The following is a 10064-nucleotide window of genomic DNA, read 5'->3' as shown; positions in this document are numbered from 1 at the left end:
AATAATCATTCATAAGCATGTGAGAGTAGAACTGGCTATGAATCCTCCTCCCCTGGACACATGGGGGTTATGAGATCTTCACATTCTTTGGTAAAATTATTATGGGTTTTCTGCTCCCTAATGGAACTGAAAGGAAACTAACACAAGCCCAGGAAAGGAAGTCATCCTAACATTTGACAAATCTTTAACAGAAGACAATGAGTCCTTCATCCTCTGAGACAATGGACCCTTTGGATGGAAATTTGTGTTTGGCACCCAGCCTGACACATCTGAAGCATCTACATGTTTGCTGCATTAAAATCTTCAAAGTGTAATAAAGTCTAAAAGTATACACAGTTTTTCTAGCATTTTAACTTCTTGTTTCTAAGGAGGACATAGATTTGTTCCACAACAAAAAGAAAGGTGATATCACAGAGGAAGGCCAAACTCTGGACCCCAGTGCATGACCTTACTTCCTTGGAGACAGGTCCAAACAGAACTCTGAAGGCTCAGGCCAGCAAGCACGTTGGTCTGGTGAATTTGTCTTCACAGACAGTTGGCTCTAGAGAGTGAACAGGGAGCATGTTATGCTGCTTTCCCAGGACACAAGACCCCAGCCTTAGGATCTCGCATAGGTAGAACATGTGGGAATGACTGAAAAAGTGGTTCACTCATTCCACAGCCTTCAGGATGATTGCTGGCAAATGCCAAAGACAAGGGCATTAAACAACTGGGCTCACTGTCCCCAGCCTTCAGGGCCCAGAGGCAGGAGGGAGCCCAGAGGTGTCACTAGACTCAGCCACCAGCCACTCAGACACACGGAGTCCAGCAGAGGTACATTAAAGCCTGGCCACCACTATGAGTCTCCCTACACAATTCCTGCCCTAAGTCAACATTGTGACTGGGTCTGATGACACGCCTTGAGGGCAGATCCTCCTGGGCAGGTGCAGGTCCTTGGAAGCTGAACCCAGCAGAGAATGTCAGGAGGCTGGTGGTATGCACATCACCATCTCAATAAGGCCGATGTTTATTCAGACACTGGAGGTAAAATATGGAAATGCTTTAATAACAAAAAGAGTTGAAATAAAATATCCTGAATATGCACTTAATATACCAATTCTAAACTAGGCTTGGTGGCTCTTGTGTGGAGCCCAGTACTTGAGACACTGAGAAAGGAGAATTGTTTGAGACCACTCTGGGTTATAATGTGACCTCAAAGCCAGTCTGAACTTCATAGCAACATGCTTCCTCAAAAAGATAAATACATCAAATCTAATGAATGTAATAGTGTCCTAGTGATGGCCTTGTGACATTAGCATGACTATCATATTTATGATGACCTGTAGTCTACTAGGAAAACCTAAGTTACAGCACAATTCACAATAAAATATCACATCACTTATCAAACGGAGTACACTGGTGAGTATTTGTTGTTCATCATTGGTATTTGGTGGTGATGGAGCAGTGATTGCTGCTGCTCTTCACAGGAAAATGACTATTGCTGCAGTAACAGGAATCTGCATGCATCACTGCAATATGTCCTTAACTCTTTGAGGAAGAGACCCACTAAAGGAAGCACTGCACTAATGAGAATTACTAATTTTAGTCTTTTGAATACTTTAAAAACTGACTTCAGTAGTAGTTGAACTACTTACCTACATTTCCACCAACAAGGTTAAACAGTTCCTTTTCTCCTTTAGTCTCATGAATGTTCTTTAGATCTTGTGGTGATTAGTTCTCTTTGCAATGAGATGATGTCCCTATTTGCATTTCTCTATTGTGCAAAAGTGCTCAATAGTTCTTCAGGTATTTCTTGGCAATTTGTACATATTCTGAAAAATGTGTGTTCCTTTTATGTTCCTATTGGTATTACATGTTAGCTGTCAGGGAGTAACAGGCAAAATTTCTCTCATTCTTTAGTTTACTTCTTCATCCTTTTGGTTTCACTTTTTTTGTGATTTATATGTTCATGCAGGAGGATTAAAATCTTACAAAGTCCTTTTTGCTTGTTTTGTCACCCTACCTTATTTTCTACACAAAATAGCAGCAATAGTATTAATAAAATTGTTTTTTAATACTTCTACATTCAGAACATGGAATGTCTGGTCCTTTCTTGTTTCACTATGTTTTACTCTAATAGAGGCATATTTGAGACTGCTGCACATATTACCAAAAAAAGTACATTTCCTGAGTGAAAGAAAAATCACAATTTGCAGTAGTGATTCTTTTATCCTATTGTACATTTATATTCTTGACCTTGACTTACTTGTTTCCTTAAACTTCAAATGCAGGGATAAAAACAATTTGCTTCACATTCTGCTAAATCATCTAGCAGTTGCCTCCCAAAGTCAGCTTCAAAGCCAAGATCATCCCACCTCATTCTCTCCTGATGCTGGGACTAAAGAAATCACCTTTAGCCTAATCTTTATAGGTAACTCCTTACCAATGCAATTATTTAAATACAAAATGATCAAAAATTGCATACTTTTTGTTAGTTTTTATAAAATAACAAGGAATATAAAAGTGACAATTCTACTGTATTCAATAGAATGCATGTATTCATACTGTACACAGGCCAATAGAATGAATGTATTCATACTGTATTCAAGAATGAATGGGTTACATTGACAACTGACCCCAATGATGCTCAGGATAAACTGCATAAACAAATGTGCTTCCCAAGTGATTCTCAGGGATAACTGCTAGGTGGCCAAGTGATAAAAGGACAACTAATGATGTGTAATTGTGAGCATTAAAAAATACTCACAGAAAGAGAGGAGATCTAAAGCATTAAGCTACATCTGCAGAACTTGAAGATATATGTTGAGATAAGTTCACACTAATTTGTACGTTGGACTCAACTTCCTCTTCCACTAATTTAAGCCAACTGCAGTGCTAGGATTACAAGCATGCATCAACAGGACCAGTAAGACTTACTTTCATGATAAAATGAGAAAGTGCATGTACTCAGGATATATGTCTTATAGATTCAGTATACTATTATTAGCTGTAATACAAACTCCAAATTTTCCCATTGATGGTAAACAGAAATGTGCTGCAGGGAATCCAGCCACATGCTATAGCGCATAGAGGCTGACAATGTACTTCACAGTATCTTTTACTTTGTGAAGTACATCAGGTTCTTCAGGTACAAAATAGATATAATTTTAGTGGTGATTGCACAACAGGCAATTTATTTTCTCAATGATAACTGAGACTTGGGCAAGCCATCTTCACTGGATTAGGGGTATTTAATGCAATGTTCACTTGTGTTTGCATGAAACCTCAGTTTTTAACAACAGAATTCTATTGGAACCTAAGCAGATTTTTTATTCAACAACACTGCAGTATCACTTTACAAATTACATGAATGTTAAAATGGAAGTGAAAACCACAGGCCACAGGAAACCAACTGGGTCTTATGGCCCAGTGTTTAAAGATATGTGTTTAAAGATAATCGGCACACACCACAAACATCGGGCACTAGTCCTTATAAATAAAAAAATATGCCATTGTATAAATTCACAATTTAGTAAAACAGAACACAATCTGAATCTTAATTTGCAAATATACTTTTTACTGTGTTGACAGCTCAAAATTTAGGTTTCCCTTTATGCCATTACTTCAGTGTTTTAGTAAAAAGCAGTAATAATGACAAAATGTATAATGCATTCACAGCATCAAGGAATAAAATAAAGGCATTTTCATGATATATCCAATAACAACCTTTTCCCCCAAAACAACTCCACATGTAAGAAAAAATGATTTCAAAGTATGGTTACTCATAAATCAGCCAAATTTTATAAATTCTGGAGACATTAATACATTTTGTGATATGTTATTGGAGACAAGTTATGGTTCTATCAGTATGTGGCAATCAGAAATTCACAGTAGTATGGTTCACTTTTGGTACATGTGGGGAAACATTACTAGCAAAGAAAAGATGTAATATAAACATAACAGGTAAAATTCTGATGGTTAGAAAAACAAAGGTTTACTTAAATGACAAATATTGGCTCCACTGAGAAAGAAAATCAGGCAACATAATGTGCATGGTATGATATCCAGTGATGTTAGGAAATCAGCAGGTATCTTGTCTCATCACAACATGGAAAACATAACATACATTAATGTACAACTTATGTGAAAAGAACACAACTTTGTCAAAAACATATGCTCCAAGCCTCTATAAATGTATATCTTAATGCCAAAGATTGCATCAACTTCAGAAACATCATTTATGAAAGAGAAAATGAAGCATGTGCATCAAAAGATTAAAGCAAAATCTGTGCTAAAATTATAATTCACCAAAAAATAGGAGACTAGACTAATATCACTCTGAACAGTGAATAATAGTATTACACGATTTTATATCATAATGCTACAGAATTAGCATTGGGTTTCTTAGTGTCTCTTCTTCTTCAGAGTATCTGTTCATTACATTGTGTATTATATTATTTGTTCCCATAAATAGGTTAGAAATTACTCCCATGTGTGAATCTCTATGTGTATATCTATCTTTTCTGTATTATGGGGAAAAACAGATCAAAACAAGACAACAAAACCAATTCCTAGAAAATCATGATATGTAAAAGATATATAAGACCACAATATGAGGTGATGTACAGTATTACTATGCTTTCTCTTATTCTTTTCAATAGAATTGTCCACATCATCAGGCATTATATAGTTCAGCAAAACATTACATAGCTATTTGTATAAAAATACAACTTTGAAGACATTGTAGGACGTGAAAGCAGTTAATAATCAAACCTGGAATGGATATCTTTTATTTATTTTTTTGGTACTGGGGATCAAACTCACGACCTCACACTTGCCAGGTAGGTGCTTAAACCACTGAGCTAAATCCCCAGCCCCCCAATAGATATCTTTTACATCTTGTCATCTTCACAGTAGTTGCCTCTACTCTTGGACTTGATACCAGCAAGCATACCAAATGTGAATAAAAACAGTCAAGGCCAAATAGCATTCAAACAAACCAGTTTCAAATAAGATCAGTCATAGAAGATAATGTAAGTAATACAGGCTTTCAGTTTAAGTTAATTGGAAATTAAGGATAGTTACCATGGTATAACCTGCTATTTTTGGGTTATCTCTCTGTGCCCTCAAATCTAATATGAGTAACAGACCAGAACAAAATATAATCAAACTAAACAGAGCAATAAGACTACTGTAGCTTTTAAATCCTGATACACTTTTAACAGTGTCCTCTGCCTTTTCTTTTAGGCAATTCCTCATGCTTCTCCTTCTCTGAATACTACTATGCACTGTTCAGAGTGACATTAGTCTAGTCTCTTATGTTCAGTTTCAGCATACATAAAGATAAAGACATCTACTACAAAGAGAATGACAGACATTATGGTAGTCATTATTGACGTCCCCAAAATCAGTCTTAAAGACCGAAAAAATCTTGCATCATCCTGTAATTATTTGATTAGTTCTATAATGTTCAGTATATATTCAATGTGTGTGAAAATGGGAACAACTATTTGGAAGAAAACTAGACAGTAAGATAGACAGTGAACATCTCCAGTGGACTTGTTTTGAAATCTGTTTCCTTACCTTGTTTCTTTATGAACTGTTGTCTTCTGTTTCGTCATGTTTAATCTTACCCTCTTTAAGAAAAAAACAAGTGTGTAGGACAGATAAGCATATTAATAAGTTTTTGTTGGATCATTGAGGTGAACTGTTCGCAGTGTCATTATTTGAATATAACTTTGTAGGCTTTAATTCTGTAACTTGAACAACTACTTCTAAGATGACAATATGTAACTAATCAACTAGTGATTTCTTATTGTTTATTTTTCTGAAACTCTGTATTATTTCTACACTTTTTGTTTTTTCTTTAAATAAACATCATAATTCACCAAAATATAAAAATTAAGATTTAAAGACAAAATATTAAGTACATAGACACTATACATACTTGAAAGTGAAAAGCTCGTTTCAGTTTATCATGTTTAATTACAAGATGCCATGTTGAAGCACAAAGACACTTTAAAAAATCTAGAGAGGTACAAGTGATTGAGTAGAGCTCCACCTCAGATTTGTTGTTTCTGGAAAATTTATGAACAAATATTGACATCAAACTTCTGTATTGATTATTTCTTCAGGTCTCCTCGGGGTTTTTAAAATAAACTTAGATCTAAACTGTCTGAATAGTGACACTTTTTCTATGTATTTAACAACAAACTTGCATTGCTGTATTTCTCACATTGATAATCCACACAGGATCCTTGCCCAGTGAGCTCTTTCAGATATGTAACAATGATCATGTGTGCTGAGAGTATTCCCATAACACATATGATTTATCTCTTGTGTAAGTTTCTTCACGTATTTCACTTAAAATCTGGCTGCTGAAGTGTCTCCATTTGCTTACATAGCTAGTGCTTCTTCCCAGTGTGAATTCCTTCATGTGTTTTGCAATGACTGTATGCGGTAAAAGCTTTGCCACATTGTTATATAAACAGGGTTTCTCACCAGTGTGAAGTCATTGATGTATTTTACAGTATCCATGTGTGGTGAAAGCTTTCCCACATTCTTCACATACACAGGGTTTCTCAAGAGTGTAAATTGTATAATGTATTGGACAATGAGCATTTCTGCTGAAACCTTTCCCACATTCCTTACATATATAAGTTTTCTGCCCAGTGTGAAGTTTTTCATGCATTATGCAATATGTATGTGTGCTCAAACCATTCTCATGATGCTTATATATACTGGTTTTATCTTGAGTGTGAACATTCATGTTGCTTACAATGTCCATGTAGGGTAAATCTTTCCCACATTAATTATACAGATGGTTTCTCTCCAGTGTGAATTTGTTCATGTTGCTTACAATTTCCAGAATTGGTAAAACCTTTTCCACATTGCTTATATACATAGGGTTTCTCTCCAGTGTGAATTCTTTCATGAACCTTACAATGTGCACGTGTGTTAAAACCTTTCCCACATTGCTTACATACATATGGTCTCTCTCCAGTGTGAATTCTTTCATGAAACTTACAATATGCATGTTTGTAAAAAGCTTTCCCACATTGTTACATAAATAGGGTTTCTCTCCAGTGTGAACATTTCCATATATTTGACAATGAATGTTACTGCTAAAATCTTTCCCACATTTCTTACATATATACAGTTTCTACCCAGTGCGAAGTTTTTCATGTATTGCACAATAAGCACGTGTGCTGAAAGCTTTCACACAGTGCTTACATTTATAACATTTTTCTCCGGAGTGAAGACTTTTATGTACTTGACAATATGTATGTGTTGTACAAGCTTTCCCACACTCCTTACATATGTAGGGTCTTTCTCCTCTGTGAATTCTTTCATGTTTCTTACAAATTCCATGTGTGGTAAAACCTTTCCCGCATTGCTCGCATACATAGGGCTTCCCTCCACTGCAATATTTTTCATGGATCTGAACATTGTGGTGTGTTTCTGTTTCTTTCACATTCACATTACCTCCTTCAGTACAAAGGAATACTTCTTTACATTGATTCCAAGATGTATGTCCATAGGATTTCCTTAGCTTGACATTTCTGTAAAGAAAAAAAATCACATATGGGATTGATAACCATATTACTAAGCTTTTGTTGGAGAATTGAACAAAACTGTTTGCAGTCTTGTTGTTTGAATCCCTATTTCATATGTTTCACTTTTGTATTTGATTAACTATTTCTATGAACAGCATATGTAATCATCTTCTTGCGATTTCTTACTGTTCATTTTCACTTTGAAAGTAGTACTATTTCTACTTACTTTGTTTTGTTTAATCTTTCCTTACATTAAATTTAAAAAAAAGAAAAATTCACAGTGAAATGTGTCTCTGTTTAATGACTGCATTAATGCCAAGTTCTGTTTTTAATGCCTGCTAAGAAATTCCGACCTTGAAGCAACAGAATGGCCTTGTAAGATATGTTGAAAACAACCATTCCCAAAAGACTGGTACACATTTGTAAATCTCAAAAGGTGGTACATTTTGAAATGCAGAATATTTACCTTCTCTTCTGTCATGGGTACTTATGTGTATCACAGACAGATCATTCTGATATGTTTCCCCATCACAATCACCCTTCTGTCCTTAACCTGTAGTTCAGTCTTACTTTTCTCTATTAACTCTCTTTCACTTCATTCCACAATTTTTATTTTGGTTACTTATCTAAAAGAAACCCTGTGAACTTTTAGGTTTTATAGCTGAGTTATTTCAGTCCATTGATGGGTGAAAGGCCCACCTCTTTCTTATGGCAAATGACATTATATTATTTATTTTTTGACATTATATAACACATTTTTTCTTTTCCAGGCTGGAAATGGACAACAGGTATTAGCATAAAATCTATAGATTTTTAAAATCTGTTTTAAGAGATTTTCACTGATTATTAAGCTGTGAAGTTTGAACTTGAATTTGCCATTCTGCAAAATCTTATTCATAGTGTGCTGGGTTTACAAGAATGCACAATCACAGAGAGTCTATTAATATTTTCCTTCTTCACAAATCCAGTGATAGATAGCTAAGCTTCTTCAAGGCCTGATCTATTATAACTTGATCTGCTTTGTATATGAGTAAGCCTGTATCAGTATTTTATGCGGATTTTGAGATTTTAAAACTATATCCAGGAAAAGTATGAGGGGATCAATTTCCAGAGACAACTGCATACTGATATTCAAAATGAGTGCGCTAATATTCCACCAGCCTACAAAGAATTTTAATTAGAATGGCTGATTCTCTATAACATGGCTTGGAAACACAAGCACTCAGTTTTATTTCAAATTCTATTGCAATCTCAGCAATTTTTAGATAATGAATATGTTGCATTCACATTATATATCAGTAGAAAAACTGAAGGCAGAATATCATAACTCAAAGTGTATGCCTTTCGTATACATCTACATGCAATGTCATACATTTCTATGATTTAATTCACTCATTATACATACCTAGTTTATACATCTTCGGAGAATATTACTGACATTTAATTGAATAGTGGTCATTTTTCTGCTGACTCACTAATTACTCAGGAACATTCCTTCTCCTTGTGAGTGTGGATTACCTTAAGTATCTACAGTAAATTTTGCATTCTTTTTCAGCTTCCTGGATATCCCCAAGTCCTCCTGAATTGTAGACATAGAAATACCAGGACTCAGTTGAGTAATACATACAAATTAATAGGTTTTGTTTAAATATATGATATAACATGTCCAAATCTGAGATAGTTTTTAAAATATTTTCACATTCTTTTTAATGAAACAGCACTGATGAGCAACAAACAATATTTGGACAGCATGACTGACAAAAAGATTTCATCCTTACCTATCGCAATCATGTTCCTAAAAGTTTCACCCATCACATCTTTGTAGAGGTTTTATTGCAATGGAATCAGCAAACTCCAATTCTCATTGCTGAAATTCACGACCACATCCTCAAAGTTCACCCCCGCTGAAGGATCATTCATATATTCCTCAAAGGAAGATTGAGACCCCAGATTTGGTATATCTTAAACTCTCTCCTACAAATCTGATTCAAAAGCAAAGTGTGGTGGTCCATATCTACAATCCCAGCACTCAAAAGACTGAGACAGGACGGCTTCGGTGAGGTCAGGGCAATTCTAAGCTCCATAGGGTGTTCAAATCCAGCTGATATACATACAGAAAGCTTCTCTCTATAAAACAAAACTAAACTAAACTAATAAAACCAAAAATATAGCTGAATGAAGACTGATTTCTTCAAATTTAAATCCATGTGTTTGTCATTAATTTTGTGTATATACACATTTTTGAAGACAGCAAATTTGATGCTAGATTTCAACTCACTGCTAATATAACAGGCAAATAGGAGCACTGATTCTTGTGCAGAGTCACTGCAAGATTCCCTGTGCACTGTCTCTAAAGTAGACCTCACAGTGAGAAGCCTGTAGGACCAGCAACCACAAAGCACATAGGCAGATAAATATCTCATCAATCGACTTGGAAGCTAAGCAAGCAATTCCTCTCCCTGGTCAGCGGTGGTGGTTTGGCAGACTGCAGCCCTTCCAGGGGAGAACAAGCAGCAGCTCCTGAGATCC

The 10064-nt window shown here is 35.4% G+C and overlaps 1 long non-coding RNA gene across 4 annotated transcripts in view; it reads right to left on the bottom strand.

Moving 5' to 3' along the window:
* Positions 1 to 2554: 2554 nt before the first annotated feature.
* Positions 2555 to 10064, bottom strand: part of LOC134475181 (uncharacterized) — a 69016-nt gene continuing 61506 nt past the window's right edge. For 2 of the 4 annotated variants that reach the window (XR_010046175.1, XR_010046178.1), the window contains exons 5-6: positions 8941 to 9114; positions 2555 to 7541 (exon numbers count right to left, since the gene is read on the bottom strand). This is a non-coding gene — a long non-coding RNA (uncharacterized LOC134475181). The remainder of the gene's footprint in view (positions 7542 to 8940; positions 9115 to 10064) is intronic. The other 2 variants (XR_010046179.1, XR_010046183.1) reach the window with 2 other exon arrangements.

This window comes from Cavia porcellus, unplaced genomic scaffold, assembly GCF_034190915.1.
Source record: "Cavia porcellus strain 051 isolate PalLab524CR breed Dunkin Hartley unplaced genomic scaffold, mCavPor4.1 scaffold_428, whole genome shotgun sequence".
Lineage (NCBI taxonomy): Eukaryota > Metazoa > Chordata > Mammalia > Rodentia > Caviidae > Cavia > Cavia porcellus.
This window is presented reverse-complemented; position numbering and strand designations above follow the sequence as displayed.